The following is a 15,637-nucleotide window of genomic DNA, read 5'->3' on the forward strand; positions in this document are numbered from 1 at the left end:
CTTTAATACTGCTTATTTCGGGTGGGTTTCCAGAATTACGTACGTAGCTCTCCAAACAGTCTCCTGTCCTGCATCACAGTATCCAGGTTAGATACTTCCGGTCCAGTGTCCTATTTGGGCACATCTGGCATCTACATTTTACATAATAATAAGGACGTCTACCGGGCATTCAGAGCAATAATTTACTTCTTTTTTTCTTTTTTGCTTTATATGTTATATAATATACATTGGTTTGTGGACACTGGAGTGAGGCATGCCGGGAAGGCAATGTTTTCTGCTGCGGGACTATTAGCTAATCGAATTGAATTCAACATAAACTGAATCCTTCAATTCTTAGTGCGTATGATATATTGTCAGTTAACCTGAACGTTGACCGACTGAGGGCAGCAGTGTAAATCCACCATTATACAGAAAGTTGCGTAACATAATATTCTGTGAAATCCACCCACTGATTATTTTGATGATAATGTCAATATTCATTGATTTGCATAGAACATCATTTTGTCATGTAAATGATGTATATTGCGCCCAGAAAGTACAATTACGCTTGGAAAAATATTCCTAATTTTAAAAATAAACCATATTTGAGTAAATTTATTTTTTAATTGTGCTCATTATAACACCCCGTTGAATCCAATGTGACATCCAGGAGTAAAGTTACAAGCATTTGATTTTAAAAGTGACAAACTGCCCTATACCTATACAATCCGGATCGGGAGCATGCGACAACGATGTACAGCCATTATGGACAATAATGATGGTCACACAAAATGTTGATAGGATCAAAAGAACTGAAAAAATAAAATGAAAGTTGTGAAAAGTACAAAGAAGAAAAAAATGAAATCATAACTTACTGCTTTCAATAAAGCATAACTGAAGAAACTGTGTTGTCTCTTTGTTGCGCTTGTTGGAATCTTTTCGCCTTGTTTAGCCCAGTTTGTCACTTTTAAAACTGGACCATCGTCCAATCAAATGCTTGTAACATTAATTCTGGACGTCACATTGGATTCAAAGGGGTGTCATAATGTTCAAGATTAGATAGTCTATTAAAAAAACATTTACCCAGATATGGTTTAGTTTTAAAAGTAGGATTATTTTCCAAGTGTATGGATACTTTCTGGGCGTAGTATAGTTAAATGCAGGTGTTGCACGTTCCTTTCGTTGTATACTATGTGATGTGCCCTGAGTAATTTGATTTAATTTAATTATTAAGCTGAAAGTATGTCATGAGATGGGAAAGCCCCTTGTACGTGCAAGATAATGGTGTGGAAAGTCATTTTTGGAATTCCCCCAAATTATTGTAAACAAAGTCAGATCTATGTTTGGAACTTGGAAAGTCCCAGTTCATTATTGCACCATCAGGAAAAAAACCCAGGAAGTGATGTAATGTGAAAGGTGAATGTGTATAATTAATCTTGGGAAATCCCAAGATTGCAGCAATGTTATGAAAATGTGATTGAAGTAATGGTTTATTAATAGATGATGGGTTTTTGCATGAGTACTGATATAAAAAGCTTGAGGCTTTTGTTGGGACTTGACAGAATATCATGGGAGTTTGTAAACTCCACATGTGTGTGATGGTCTTCGTGCTTCAAAAAAGAAGTACATTCTAACCAGTTTATATAGCCAATAATTGAGCTAATTTTAATACAGCAACAAAGAAGACAGCGAGCACACAAAAGTGCTCTTCCTCATCAAAGGATTAAAAGTTCTTCTGTCAAATTGCTGGAGTTTGCTGGGTTTGTGAAGGCCACGCATCTGTCAAAAAACAGCGGAGCGGTGTTAAAGAAACCTATTCCCTGGAAAAAGAGTGATTGGTGAAAGAAACACCATTTTTGGAGAAAGCAGCGCCAGGAGATATATTTGTGGAGATAGCAGCGCAAAGGAGATTGGAGGAAGCATCATCATTTTCGTATGAGGATTTTATACGCAAGGATTTATAAATGCAAGTGTACTATGGACTTCGCTGATTTTCGCAGGACAAGTGAATAAGGATATATTACATCAGTCGTCCAGAACATTGCAAGAACTCTAGGATCACCAACAAGAAGACAGCTGGTTAAGTACTGATATAGTAAAACTGTCATTGTGTGATTTTATTGTATATGCGATATTGTTATTATATGTACCAATCATACTCTGTTTTCAATTAAAGACTTAGATTTTGTTAGCTTAAACAAACAGTGTATTTGTGTTGTGCATTCGTGTGAGTTCGGAAAAAAGGTGATTTTGGCCTTGAGTCAAGTACGACTCGTAACAAAAATTGGGGGCTCGTCCGGGAATTATACACTGTAAAAAAAAGTTGACATTAATTTACTGAGTCTTAAAAGTGAAAGTACAGTATGGCAGAGTTCAAAGCAGAAGAGTTTCTTGAAACTATAAATTGGGAGAAGTTTGATGAGTTGAAGAAGCCTGATTTATTAGCATTTGCTAAACATTATGACTTGAAAGTAAAGCAAGCTACAAGAAAGCAAATAATCAAAAATGCCTTGATTGATGTTTTGGTCGGGGAAGATATTTTGATGATTCCTATTTGGAAGAGAAACGTGCAGTAGAAACTGAAATTGGTGGGGAGTCGGCATTTAAATTGAAAGAGCTGGAAATTCAATTAGAAATGAAGAAAATGGAAATGGACCAAAAGAAAATAGAAATGGACCAAAAAGAAAAACTGGAAATGATCAAGTTAGAGAATGGAAATAAAGAAAAACAACAGAAACTAGAAATGGAAGACAAAGCACGCCATGAAAAGATGGCGCTTGAACACCAAAAATTGGAAATGGAAGAAAAGGAAAAACTAGCTAAGATTCAAATGGAAGCACATTTGAAAGAAAAAGAAATTGAGTTTGAACAAGAAAAGTTAGCAAAACTAGGTGACAAATACTCATCAAGTTTCTCCTCAAAGTCAAAGTCATGGTTTGATGTTACAAAGTATGTAAAGCATGTGCCTAAATTCAAAGAGAAAGAAGTTGACGAGTACTTTCAACATTTTGAAAAGGTAGCTACAAATTTGAAATGGCCTCCAGAGCATTGGACCCTACTGTTACAAAGTAGTTTTGTGGGGAAGGCCAGGAAACTTACTCAGCTCTACCAATAGAGAAGTGTAATAATTATGAAGAAGTCAAACAGGCAGTTCTCAAGGCCTATGAACTGGTGCCTGAAGCATACAGACAAAAGTTCAGAGATTCAAGAAAGCAAGCAGATCAAACCCATGTAAAATTTGCTAGAATAAAAGAACAAATGTTTGACAGGTGGCTTGGGTCAAAAGAAGTCAAAGATGATTTCGGCCAACTTAAGCAATTAGTTCTTATAGAAGAGTTCAAGAAATGTGTCCACGTTGACATTAAAACCCATTTGGATGAAAGCGCTAGCAAAATTAAGACGCTAAACGAAGCGGCGACAATGGCGGACGACTATGGCTTAACTCACAAATTAAATGGGAGTAAATTTAGTCATAACAGAAGTTATTCAAACAGGTTCAGCCATAACCAACCTAGAGCAAATCAGGGTGGTACACAAGAAGTGAAACCTCAGTCTAATTCACAGCATAGTGCTGGTGGTAGAGGGACCCCAGGGAATTCAGGTAACAAAGCAAAATTTGGGACTGAATTTAAAGCCAAAGTAACTTGTACTCATTGTAAGAGTCCAGGGCATACAATGACCCAGTGTTATTTCTTAAAAGGCAGACAAGACGCACAACTGCTAGTAATACTGTGGGATGTGCAGTGTCACTTGAGTCAAAGAAAAAAGTCAGTCAAATCAAGAAACAAGAATTCCCGCAAAAGGGAGGTGAGACAGACAAGGTGTGTGAAGAATTTGAACCATTTGTGTTAGAGGGAGTAGTATCACTTGGTGAGAACGGTAGTCCAAAGCCCATTAAGATTGTGCGAGATACATGTTGTGCACGGTCTATGATTCTGGAAGGAACTTTGCCCTTTAATGAGGATAGTTCAGCTGGTAATGCTTTGATCCAGGGTATTGGGATGGAAATAATTAGTGTACCTCTCCACAAAATTAACTTGACATCTGACTTGGTTTCTGGTCCTGTAACCATAGGAGTTAGACATGAATTACCAGTAAAGGTAGTGTCCATGTTGCTAGGAAATGATTTGGCAGGGGGGAAGGTTTTCCTGACCCAATAGTCTGAGATAAGCCCTGTATACAGGATGATAATAGTGAGGAAGAGGAGATATTTCCTGCATGTGCAGTGACACGGGCAATGAGTAAGAGAGCCTCATTAGAAACAATTGAGGACAACCAAATTGATGACTTAGGCTACAATTTGGAAGACACATTTGTGTCACAGTTGAATGAGAAAGAAGATAAACTTCCTTCTCCTGGGGATAAAAATACCCCTCAAAATGACACAGCCTCTGAGCATGAACAAATTGGGGAAACCATGAAAGACCCATTAAGTCATGACAAGCTGATTCTGGAGCAACGAAATGACCCAGAACTCAAAGAGATCAATCAAAGGGCATTGACCCTAGAAGAAGCAGAACAAAATTCTGTCTGTTTTTACAAACAAGATGGTGTGCTAATGAGAAAATGGCGCCCACCTGATGTACCTGCCGATGAAGAGTGGAAGGTAGTGCACCAAATTGTGGTACCAAAAGTCTACCACACTGAAGTTATTAACATAGCACATGATAGTCCCATGGCAGGGCATTTGGGTGTTAAGAAAACTCATGAAAGAATTCTGAGACATTTCTGGTGGCCCACTCTCAGAAAAGATGTTTCTGAATATTGCAAAACATGTCACATATGCCAAGTAGTAGGGAAGCCAAATCAGAAAATACCTCCTGCTCCATTAAAGCCAATTCCAGCCTTTGATGAACCATTTAGTAGGGTTCTTATTGAGTGTGTAGGCCCCCTACCAAAGACTAAGTCAGGTAATCAATACCTTCTGACAATTATGTGCGCGTCAACACGCTTTCCTGAAGCCATACCCTTGAGAAATATTAAAGCAGTGACTATAGTGAAAGCTTTAACCAAGTTCTTCACATTTGTGGGGCTCCCCAAGTCCATACAGTCAGATCAAGGATCAAACTTTACATCTGGAGTATTCAGTTCAGTTCAGTTTTATTTCATCAAATTCATCCATTAAATAAATACAATATAAAAAAGCTTTTACAAACATCGTATAATATGGTGAAATGATGAGGATGCCACTGAACGCAGAGCGTGTTGTTGTGGCACCCTTTACAAAAGTTAGCATTAAATAATTATGATAAACAAAATGGTAGAATAATAATAAATACAATAGCAAGATATATGCATTGTGGGTTAGGTATAAATTTATTATCACAAGAGCCATGCTTTCAATTATAAATCAATGAGTAATGATGTTGAAAATAACAACCAAACCTACACAGTAGGTGTAAAAGGGTTGTAAAATCCCATTATAATATAAAACAGTTCAGGCATGGCATAAGTATTACGGTACAATAATAACAAAAATGTAAAATTAGCCGGGTGAAAGCATAAGCACATGATTGCACGTGCACTTGCAACGAGTATATAATGAGCTAAATTATAACTTACATAGCAGGTAACTATATATTAAATGCAATATTTTGTAAAATAAATCTACACCAAAATGTATAATGCAACGATAAATTAACATGGTAAATGGTGTATAGTTCTGCAGAGCAAGAACAATGAAATGCAAAAGTGATAATCTGCATACAAGGCCAAGCGAGCTAACAAAATTGATCAAATAGCTTATTTTTAATATAACAAAATAATAATAATAATAACTAAAGACTGGAACAATACAAACAGACAGACAAACGGGTCCGATTTGTTGTGGAACATATATACTGAATTAATTGTATGCGAGTAGATCATGAAAAATGAGAAGGAAAAAAAAAAAAAAAACTCAAACAAAAACAACAACTGCAGGTGTAGGCTAATCAGTGCAGTGTTGTACATATGTGCTGATGAGGATTTTTTTAGAGTTGGATTTGAAAGATGGCACTGAACTACAAGATTTGATAGACTGGGGAAGTGAGTTCCAATAAAGGGCTCCTTGAATACTAATTATATTATCAGCCAATTTGGTATTGGACATTTTAACGTGGAAATCATTGGCTTGCCTAGTATGGTGATGGTGAATACTTTTGTTAGTTCTAAAAAACTCCTTAATGAACAAATCTTTTGGGAGGAGAGTGTGGTGGTATTGGAACATAAATGTTCCGAGTTGATGGAAATAAATATCTTGCACCTTGAGAGTATTGAGTTGTTTAAAAAGCGGGTCTGTGTGGGCAAGCCAAAGAGAGTTGGTGCATGTCCGAATGATTCTTTTTTGTATAAGGAATAATGAATTTATATGGGAATTATTTTTGTCAGCCCAGATAATGTTGCAGTAGGATAAGTAGGGGAGAGCAAAGGTGTTATAGAGTGTATGTAATGATTCCTGAGGTAGATAGGGGCGAACCTTACGGATAATACCATTATATTTAGAGACCATTTTGGATACATTGGAAGTGTGAGATTTCCATGAAACATCGTCATCAATTAATATGCCTAGAAATTTAGTTGTGTGAACTTTGTCTAACTTATGATTATCTATGAGAATTTTAATATCTTTGTTATGAATATTACTGTATTTATTTTTGAAAATCATGAAATTAGTTTTTTTGATATTTAAGGAAAGTTTATTTAGTTTAAACCAGTTCGAAATGGTTACTAGTTCGTTGTTAACTAGAGTTTCAAGGGAGTTTTGATCTTTATGTGAAAAAAGAATATTGGTGTCATCGGCAAATATGACGAAGTCCGCAATGTTGGAACAAAGAGGAAGGTCATTAATATAAATTAAAAACAAAAGTGGGCCCAATATCGATCCCTGTGGTACACCACATGTGACAGATGTCATATCAGAGGAAATCTGATTGAAAACTACATATTGTTTTCTGTTATTAAGATAGCTGCGTATCCAATTATTAGCAGTGCCTCTAATACCATAAGTGTCAAGTTTATTTAAGATTAAATGTAATGATTCCTGAGGTAGATAGGGGCGAACCTTACGGATAATACCATTATATTTAGAGACCATTTTGGATACATTGGAAGTGTGAGATTTCCATGAAACATCGTCATCAATTAATATGCCTAGAAATTTAGTTGTGTGAACTTTGTCTAACTTATGATTATCTATGAGAATTTTAATATCTTTGTTATGAATATTACTGTATTTATTTTTGAAAATCATGAAATTAGTTTTTTTGATATTTAAGGAAAGTTTATTTAGTTTAAACCAGTTCGAAATGGTTACTAGTTCGTTGTTAACTAGAGTTTCAAGGGAGTTTTGATCTTTATGTGAAAAAAGAATATTGGTGTCATCGGCAAATATGACGAAGTCCGCAATGTTGGAACAAAGAGGAAGGTCATTAATATAAATTAAAAACAAAAGTGGGCCCAATATCGATCCCTGTGGTACACCACATGTGACAGATGTCATATCAGAGGAAATCTGATTGAAAACTACATATTGTTTTCTGTTATTAAGATAGCTGCGTATCCAATTATTAGCAGTGCCTCTAATACCATAAGTGTCAAGTTTATTTAAGAGAATTTCATGGTTAAGTGTATCGAAGGCTTTGCTAAGGTCTAGGAAAATACCAACTGTATGGAGCCTATTATCAAGATAATTGGTAATTTTGGTGTAGAGTTCATTGATAGCCATGTAGGTGGAACGTTTTTGAGTATTTCAGCAGGTCATGTATCAATTAGGTATAGAACAGTATACCTCAAGTGCTTACCATCCAGAATCACAAGGTGCACTAGAAAGGTTCCACCAAACTTTGAAAAACATGATCAGAACATACTGTTTGGAATTTCAGAGGGACTGGGATGAGGGAGTACACTTGTAAGGAAGCTGTTCAGGAAACTTTGGGATTTAGTCCTTTTGAGTTAGTGTTTGGACACACAGTGCAAGGGCCCTTAAAGTTGTTGAAAGAAAAGTGGCTCAATGAGAAATCAGATATCAATTTGTTGGATTATGTCTCCAATTTTAAGCATAGGCTTAACAGAGTAACTGATATCGCCAAAGAAAACTTGAAACAGGGTCAGGCCAAAATGAAGCAATGGTATGATAAACATGCCAAAGAGAGAGTGTTCAAACCAGGTGACAAAGTTCTAGTACAGTTTCCAATTCCAGGACACCCATTACAAGCCAGATATCATGGCCCATGTGAAGTAGAGTCAAAAGTGGGTGAAGTAGATTATATTATCAAGACTCCTGGTAGACGCAAGAGCAGGCAGTTATGCCACATAAATATGCTCAAAGAGTATGTTGAAAGAACTGACAGTGGCATTCCAAAACCTGTGTGTACAGTAAAACATGCTGATAATGTAGGCAAACATGCCGATGTAGACAAAATCGCCAATGTAGACAAGAGTAAAGATGACAATTCTGATGTCACATTTGACCAGGATAAAGAGCTGGAGCACAAAGAGTATAATGTAAAATTGAACAATTCTGATGTGCTCACTAATTTGGACTCAAAGTTAGGTCATCTTTCTCAAGATCAACAAAGTCAAATTGCAAATTTGATTCACAAATTTGACAATATATTTCCTGATACGCCAAGTAGAACAAATGCTGCATTTCATGATGTAGATGTTGGTGATACAAAACCAATCAAGCAGCATCCTTACAGAGTCAATCCATTGAAAATGGAACATCTCAAAATGAGATCAATTATATGCTAGACAATGATATCATAGAACCAAGTAGTAGTGAGTGGAGTTCACCATGTATTCTTGTTCCCAAGCCTGATGGTTCATACCGATTGGTCGCAGACATGAGAGCTGCAAATGTTCATTCAAAGACAGACTCGTACCCAATTCCAAAAATTGATGATTGCATCGACAAAATTGGGAATGCAAAATTTGTTAGCAAATTTGATCTTTTGAAAGGGTACTGGCAAGTTCCACTCACAGACATAGAGGGATAGAGTGGCAGACATAGAGGGATGTGAAGCGTATGTAGATGATTTGATTGTTTATAGTCAAACTTGGGAACAACACATGGAACAACTCCATCAATTGTTTAAGAAGCTGTCAGAAGTACAATTGACAGTCAACCTGGTAAAAAGTGAGTTTTGCCATGCCACAGTCACATACTTGGGATATGTTGTAGGTCAAGGTCAGGTGAAACCTATCAAAGCCAAAGTTGAAGCAATTGAGCAATACCCCACACCTATAAACAAGAAGGCACTCATGAGATTTCTAGGAATGGTTGGCTATTATAGAAAGTTCTGTCCAAACTTTTCAGAGATAGCAAGTCCTTTGACTGATTTGTTGAAGAAAGATGCAAAATTCATGTGGTCAGAACAGTGTGAAAATACTTTTCACAAAGTCAAATCAATACTCATGAGTTCACCAGTACTTACTGCACCTGATTTTCAGAAGCAGTTCAAGTTGACTGTTGATGCCAGTGACATAGGCTGTGGAGGTGTTGTGATGCAAGAGGGTGAAGATCAAATTGACCACCCTATTTGTTACTTTTCAAGGAAGTTCAACAAGCACCAGAGAAATTACTCCACAATTGAGAAGGAGTGTCTAGCATTGCTATGCTATTAGCATTGCTACATTTTGATGTGTATTTGGGTACCACAGTATACCCTGTGCTTGTTTTCACAGATCACAATCCCCTCACCTTCATCAACAGGATGAAGAACAAAAACCAAAGACTGGTGAGGTGGAGTTTGACCTTGCAAGAGTACAATCTGGACATCAAACATATTAAGGGAAAAGACAATGTAATGGCTGATGCCCTGTCCAGAATTGCATAAAACAGAAAAACAAAAATTTCCTTTTAAAGGGAAGTTGTGTGTGACAAGTAGTCACTGTGTATGATGAGTTAAATACTCAAAGTTAATAATATGTTGAAGTTGATGTAAAAGAAGAAAACACTTAAGAAAGTTTTCATTACATTCGAACTTTCTTCTTTTAAGGGGGAGGGTGTGATGGGCCCTGAGTAATTTGATTTAATTTAATTATTTAACTTTGTTTACAAGCTGAAAGTATGTCATGAGATGGGAAAGCCCCTTGTACGTGCAAGATAATGGTGTGGAAAGTCATTTTTGGAATGCCCCCAAATTATTGTAAACAAAGTCAGATCTATGTTTGGAACTTGGAAAGTCCCAGTTCATTATTGCACCATCAGGAAAACCCCCCAGGAAGTGATGTAATGTGAAAGGTGAATGTGTATAATTAATCTTGGGAAATCCCAAGATTGCAGCAATGTTATGAAAATGTGATTGAAGTAATGGTTTATTAATAGATGATGGGTTTTTTGCATGAGTACTGATATAAAAAGCTTGAGGCTTTTGTTGGGACTTGACAGAATATCGTGGGAGTTTGTAAACTCCACATGTGTGTGATGGTCTTCGTGCTTCAAAAAAGAAGTACATTCTAACCAGTTTATATAGCCAATAATTGAGCTAATTTTAATACAGCAACAAAGAAGACAGCGAGCACACAAGTGTGCTCTTACTCAACAAAGGATTAAAAGTTCTTCTGTCAAATTGCTGGAGTTTGCTGGGTTTGTGAAGGCCACGCATCTGTCAAAAAACTGCGGAGCTGTGTTAAAGAAACCTGTTCCCTGGAAAAAGAGTGATTGGTGAAAGAAACATCATTTTTGGAGAAAGCAGCGCAAGGAGATATATTTGTGGAGATAGCAGCGCAAAGGAGATTGGAGGAAGCATCATCATTTTCGTATGAGGATTTTATACGCAAGGATTTATAAATGCAAGTGTACTATGGACTTCGCTGATTTTCGCAGGACAAGTGAATAAGGATATATTACATCAGTCGTCCAGAACATTGCAAGAACTCTAGGATCACCAACAAGAAGCCAGCTGGTTAAGTACTGATATAGTAAAACTGTCATTGTGTGATTTTATTGTATATGCGATATTGTTATTATATGTACCAATCATACTCTGTTTTCAATTAAAGACTTGGATTTTGTTAGCTTAAACAAACAGTGTATTTGCGTTGTGCATTCGTGTGAGTTCGGAAAAAAGGTGATTTTGGCCTTGAGTCAAGTACGACTCGTAACAACTAATTTTCAACAAAAATACCCAAAATCATTGGTCGCCACTGAAAACCCACCCATCAATATATCCATTCAAGCGCATCAGCAGGAAAATCATAAACAACATCAGATCGACCTTAACCGAGACATAAACAGATAGCCAACAGATATCTGCTCTTGTTTTCTTTAAACTCCCATTCGCAACTTAGCCTCAAATTTGCCAAAGACATAACTCTTTTTAAAAAATGTTAAAAGTATATAGGCAGTCTACATTAATAGGTAAATTTTCACGGGAAAATTTTCTGGACACGTGACCAATGCGTATCAATGTGAGTGTAACCTCGAGCCTGATCTCTGACCCCCGGCGGTAACCTCGCTATTCAAGTCTTAGTAATTTCGAATTGGAATAGTATTTTTGACCCCAGTTTTGATAGAAATTTGTGCATTGCAAATTTATTGAATATTATGTTATCTTAATTTTTTCACAATATCATCAAAACGTAATTTCAAAAATATCTATCTACGGAAAAAAATATTTATCTACGGAAACTCTTACCATAACATTATTAACTTGCGACAAGTAACCTATTTTGCATGAAAGGAGGAATTCTTCCTATTCAAATACATTGGAAGAACACCCACTGTGCTCGGGGTCACATTCCATAATGCTAATATGTCTGCGCCCATGGGTGTCACGTGTCCAGAAAATTTTCCCGTGAAAATTTACCTATTAATTCTGACTGATAGGGCTACAGTCAATTATCAATCCTTTTGTTTTTTATGTCGAGTATATCCAGGCATTAACAGCTGAAATCTAGGAGATAACGCTGACGAAACTTCGGCAAGGCACAAGTGACCTGGTGAAGGGGGTCGCCGTAGATATCTGGTCGGGGTATTTTTACAGGGCAGGCAAGTGTAGTCGACAATCGGGCGTTACCCTAATCGGAACCGACTGTAACGAGGTCTTTTTTTTTTTTTGGGGGGTTGTGTTGGGGTTTTTTTGGGGGGCTTTATTGAATGTTTGAGTTGACATGGCTGTGGATCCAGTCATTGTATTTTACATTTGCAATTATCAATACTGACTATAAAGAATAAGAAAACGTTAAACATCTGCATTGAAATACGTCATTTACATGATAAAAATGACTTTCTATGTATATCAAAAAATATTGACATTATCATGGAATCGGATAGCTGTACTTTAAATTTGCAATGAATAATTATCATGTTAATTATAATTATCAAACGGTAGTAACAACGAAAGAGAAAAGTCAAACATCTGCATTTAAATACGTTATTTATACATGACAAAATGACTTTCTATGTAAATCAAAAAACTGACATTATCATCAATTCGGATAGCTGTACTTTAAATTTGCAATGAAAAAGTATCATTATAATTATCATTATCAAACAGTAGCAACAGCGAAAGAGAAACGTCAGACAAAACTGATGCACATTCCAAAGTCAATGCATTTTTTTGCCAGGTGGGTTTTGATTGTACATTTGAAGTGATTTAAATGTTTTTTGTTTTTTTTAAATTTCACCAGGGAGAGAATTCCAGTCTTTTATTGCACTGCAGTAAAATATGGAAACAATATGCAAGACTTTTGATTTTAGGGACTCTAAAATTATACATGCTGCTTCTGGTACTGTACCTATGCACATCACAACCCCTTTTGAAGTGTTCTTGTGGATAAGATGCACTCGAATAATCACAAATATTGTGAGCCTGACATAAACGGAGAAATGTAACCCTATCTTTACACTTAAAAAAAAAAAGTTTGGGAGCGTTCTTGTTGACCAACATGTGAATGGGGCCCAAAATTGGAAATAAAACGCAGCATTTTGTATTGAGTGACCTGGAGATTTTGTTGAAGTTTTGAACTGAGACCCGAATACCAAGAAGAAGATAAATATAGATAAAAGAAGACTTAATCAAAAATGTCGCCTTTTTGATTAAGTCAGGCACCTTGTCTATACAAGAATTTCAGCCTTTCTATACAAGAATTTCTCGGCCTCGCACACACTTAAACTAAGTGTTATACCCGATAAAATGATATACTTTATAATATAATTTCCTACCTTCAAACGTCTCCAACAGACCTTGAAGACCCCAATCCACACAAGCTTTGCAGCAACTCACTCATCGGCCATCTTGTGGTCTGCAATGATTGGCATAATTATTTTTTGCACAACACAAATGACCAATCACAGTTCGTAAAGGAACACCATGTGACCATGGTTGGGCAAAACCATACTTTATTGGCAGGAAAAGAATGTTCTGTACCAAGGTTGGTAAAACATCATGAATTTTTGCTTTGTCCGCAATCACGTGTTACGTTTTTCATAGCAGTTGGCGAGAGGTCGCCCAACAAAAATATATTTCCCAGCTCCGGATTAAAATCGCCAAACGTTGCTGGATTGTTTCTATATCACCCAACATTTCATTAAATTCATGCAATTCCCAACGTTGGGCAATGACCGATGTCATAAATTGTGTATTGTTGAATGTTATTTTACCAATACGTTATCGCCCAACATATAATCGCCCATTTTTCTTTAAATCGCCAAATGTTAATGGATTTGTTTCTATATCACCCAACATTTCATTAATTCATGCAATTCCCAACGTTGGGCAATGACCGAAATTGTATATTTGTTGAATGTTATTTTACCAATACGTTATCGCCCACCATATAATCGCCCATTTTTCTTAAAATCGCCCAACGTTGCTGGATTTATTTCTATATCACCCAACATTTCATTAAATTCATTTCAATTTCCAACGTTGGGCAGTGATCGATGTCATAAATTGTGTATTTTGTGGAATGTTATTTTACCAACACGCTATCGCCCAACAAAAAAATCGCCCATTTTTTGCCGTGTGTCCTGTTTACTCTTATCTTTGTTTCAAGCGAATCTCCTTGATCGGAGCAACTTTGACTAAGATATTGGTCACACCACTCTTCGCCATACATACATTCTCCCAGCCACATTTCTCTAACATAATATTTATAATGTTTTGTATCAAGTTTTCAAGAATGTTTTTGGAACGTTATTAAAACGTTTTTATACCCTTTATATAACCCGACATTTAAACGTTTTCTGTAAAACATTTTTGTTTGCTGAGCAGTAGATTATCAAAAAATGTTTTTTAAGGTTATGAAAACGTTTTATACTCTTAATATACCCTTTATATAACCCGACATTTAAACGTTTTCTGACAGCCTTTTATAACCTTTTGCGAATTATGTCGAAAACTTTTGTGTTTGCTGGGCAGTTAATATTCATATTTTCTTTTATACAGTCAGGAAAAATATTTTCTTGAAAACCCTCTCACTCGGTTATTTCAAAACGGTAACCACGCTTCCCTAGAATGTGCAATAAATTAGCCTTAAAAAAATTCTTATTCTAACAGCAAGCGTTTCTAAAATGCAGTATGGCGAAATGTGGTGTAGATATTGGTAAAACCATGTTCGGTAAATTAATCAAAGCATCATTCACATTACTAATAGCTGAAATTGCTTGCTAATTAACAGTTGACAGTTCTAAGATAAATGAAAAAGCATCATAAGATATCAAAAAGTACTGACATTCTCATCAAACCGGAACGTTCCTCGAAGGAGGGGGGGGGGGGGCGCGAAGCGGCCAACGAGGCGCTTTAGGACTGGTCGATTTTGTAATTATCAGAGAGGTGTTGTCATGGTCCCATACAGGCACTGAACAAGTGCTAACCGGAACGCTGTACTTTAAATTTTACTTTTAATTTACTTTGCCTTTCTGGTGATTAAGCATTGTTAAGTGGGAGAGAAGGAGTTATTATGAGTTATATAAAAAAATATTTAATTTTTTTTCATTCAATCATAGGCCTTTAAGGGTTATGCTTCAATGAAAAAATATTTTAATTCGGTGAAGCCTCGTTGAATAAAACAGTCTATATTATTTCACCTCGTGAAAATATTCTTACCGTTTTACTCAATGTTCGATATTTGTATATATATACAGAAAGTTAATGGAACGGTGGACCAGAGTCTACCAGTGGCGTAACTAGGAGAGGGAAGGAGCGCAACGTGCCCCGGGCACCACTATTAGGGGGCGCCAAATTGACCAATTCATCATCGATTCTGCGACCCTCCAAGCGATGAAAGTCAAATTTTTCGCCCGCTTCGCGCGCATTTCAGCACAAAATCAATTGAATGAACATTTTAACAGTGATATTTTAACCAACATTAATTAGTGGTAGGCCCTATTTGTCCAACATTTCGCGCAATTGTTTCATAAATGGGGGGCATTATGTATCCTTAACCCTGGGCGCCACAACTCCTAGCTACGCCACTGTCCGCGTCTAAGATATTCTCGGTGGGGGTAGGGGCGCCAATTTTGTTTCTTGCCTCGGGCGCTACCAACCCTAGTTACGCCACTGGCTACAAGGGTGGAGTTGTGGAAGGTACCAATACAATTGCGATAGTAATGAAGGAAGATTATGTTTGTTAGCCAGACGAGGGTTGCGTGTATTTAGCTAGATGTAATATGACTAACGACTAAGTTGCGCAAAAAATTTCAATTTCAGACTATCAAATCCCCAATTAA

The sequence above is a fragment of the Amphiura filiformis genome, chromosome 13, assembly GCF_039555335.1.
Source record: "Amphiura filiformis chromosome 13, Afil_fr2py, whole genome shotgun sequence".
In the NCBI taxonomy this organism is placed as follows: Eukaryota; Metazoa; Echinodermata; class Ophiuroidea; order Amphilepidida; family Amphiuridae; genus Amphiura; species Amphiura filiformis.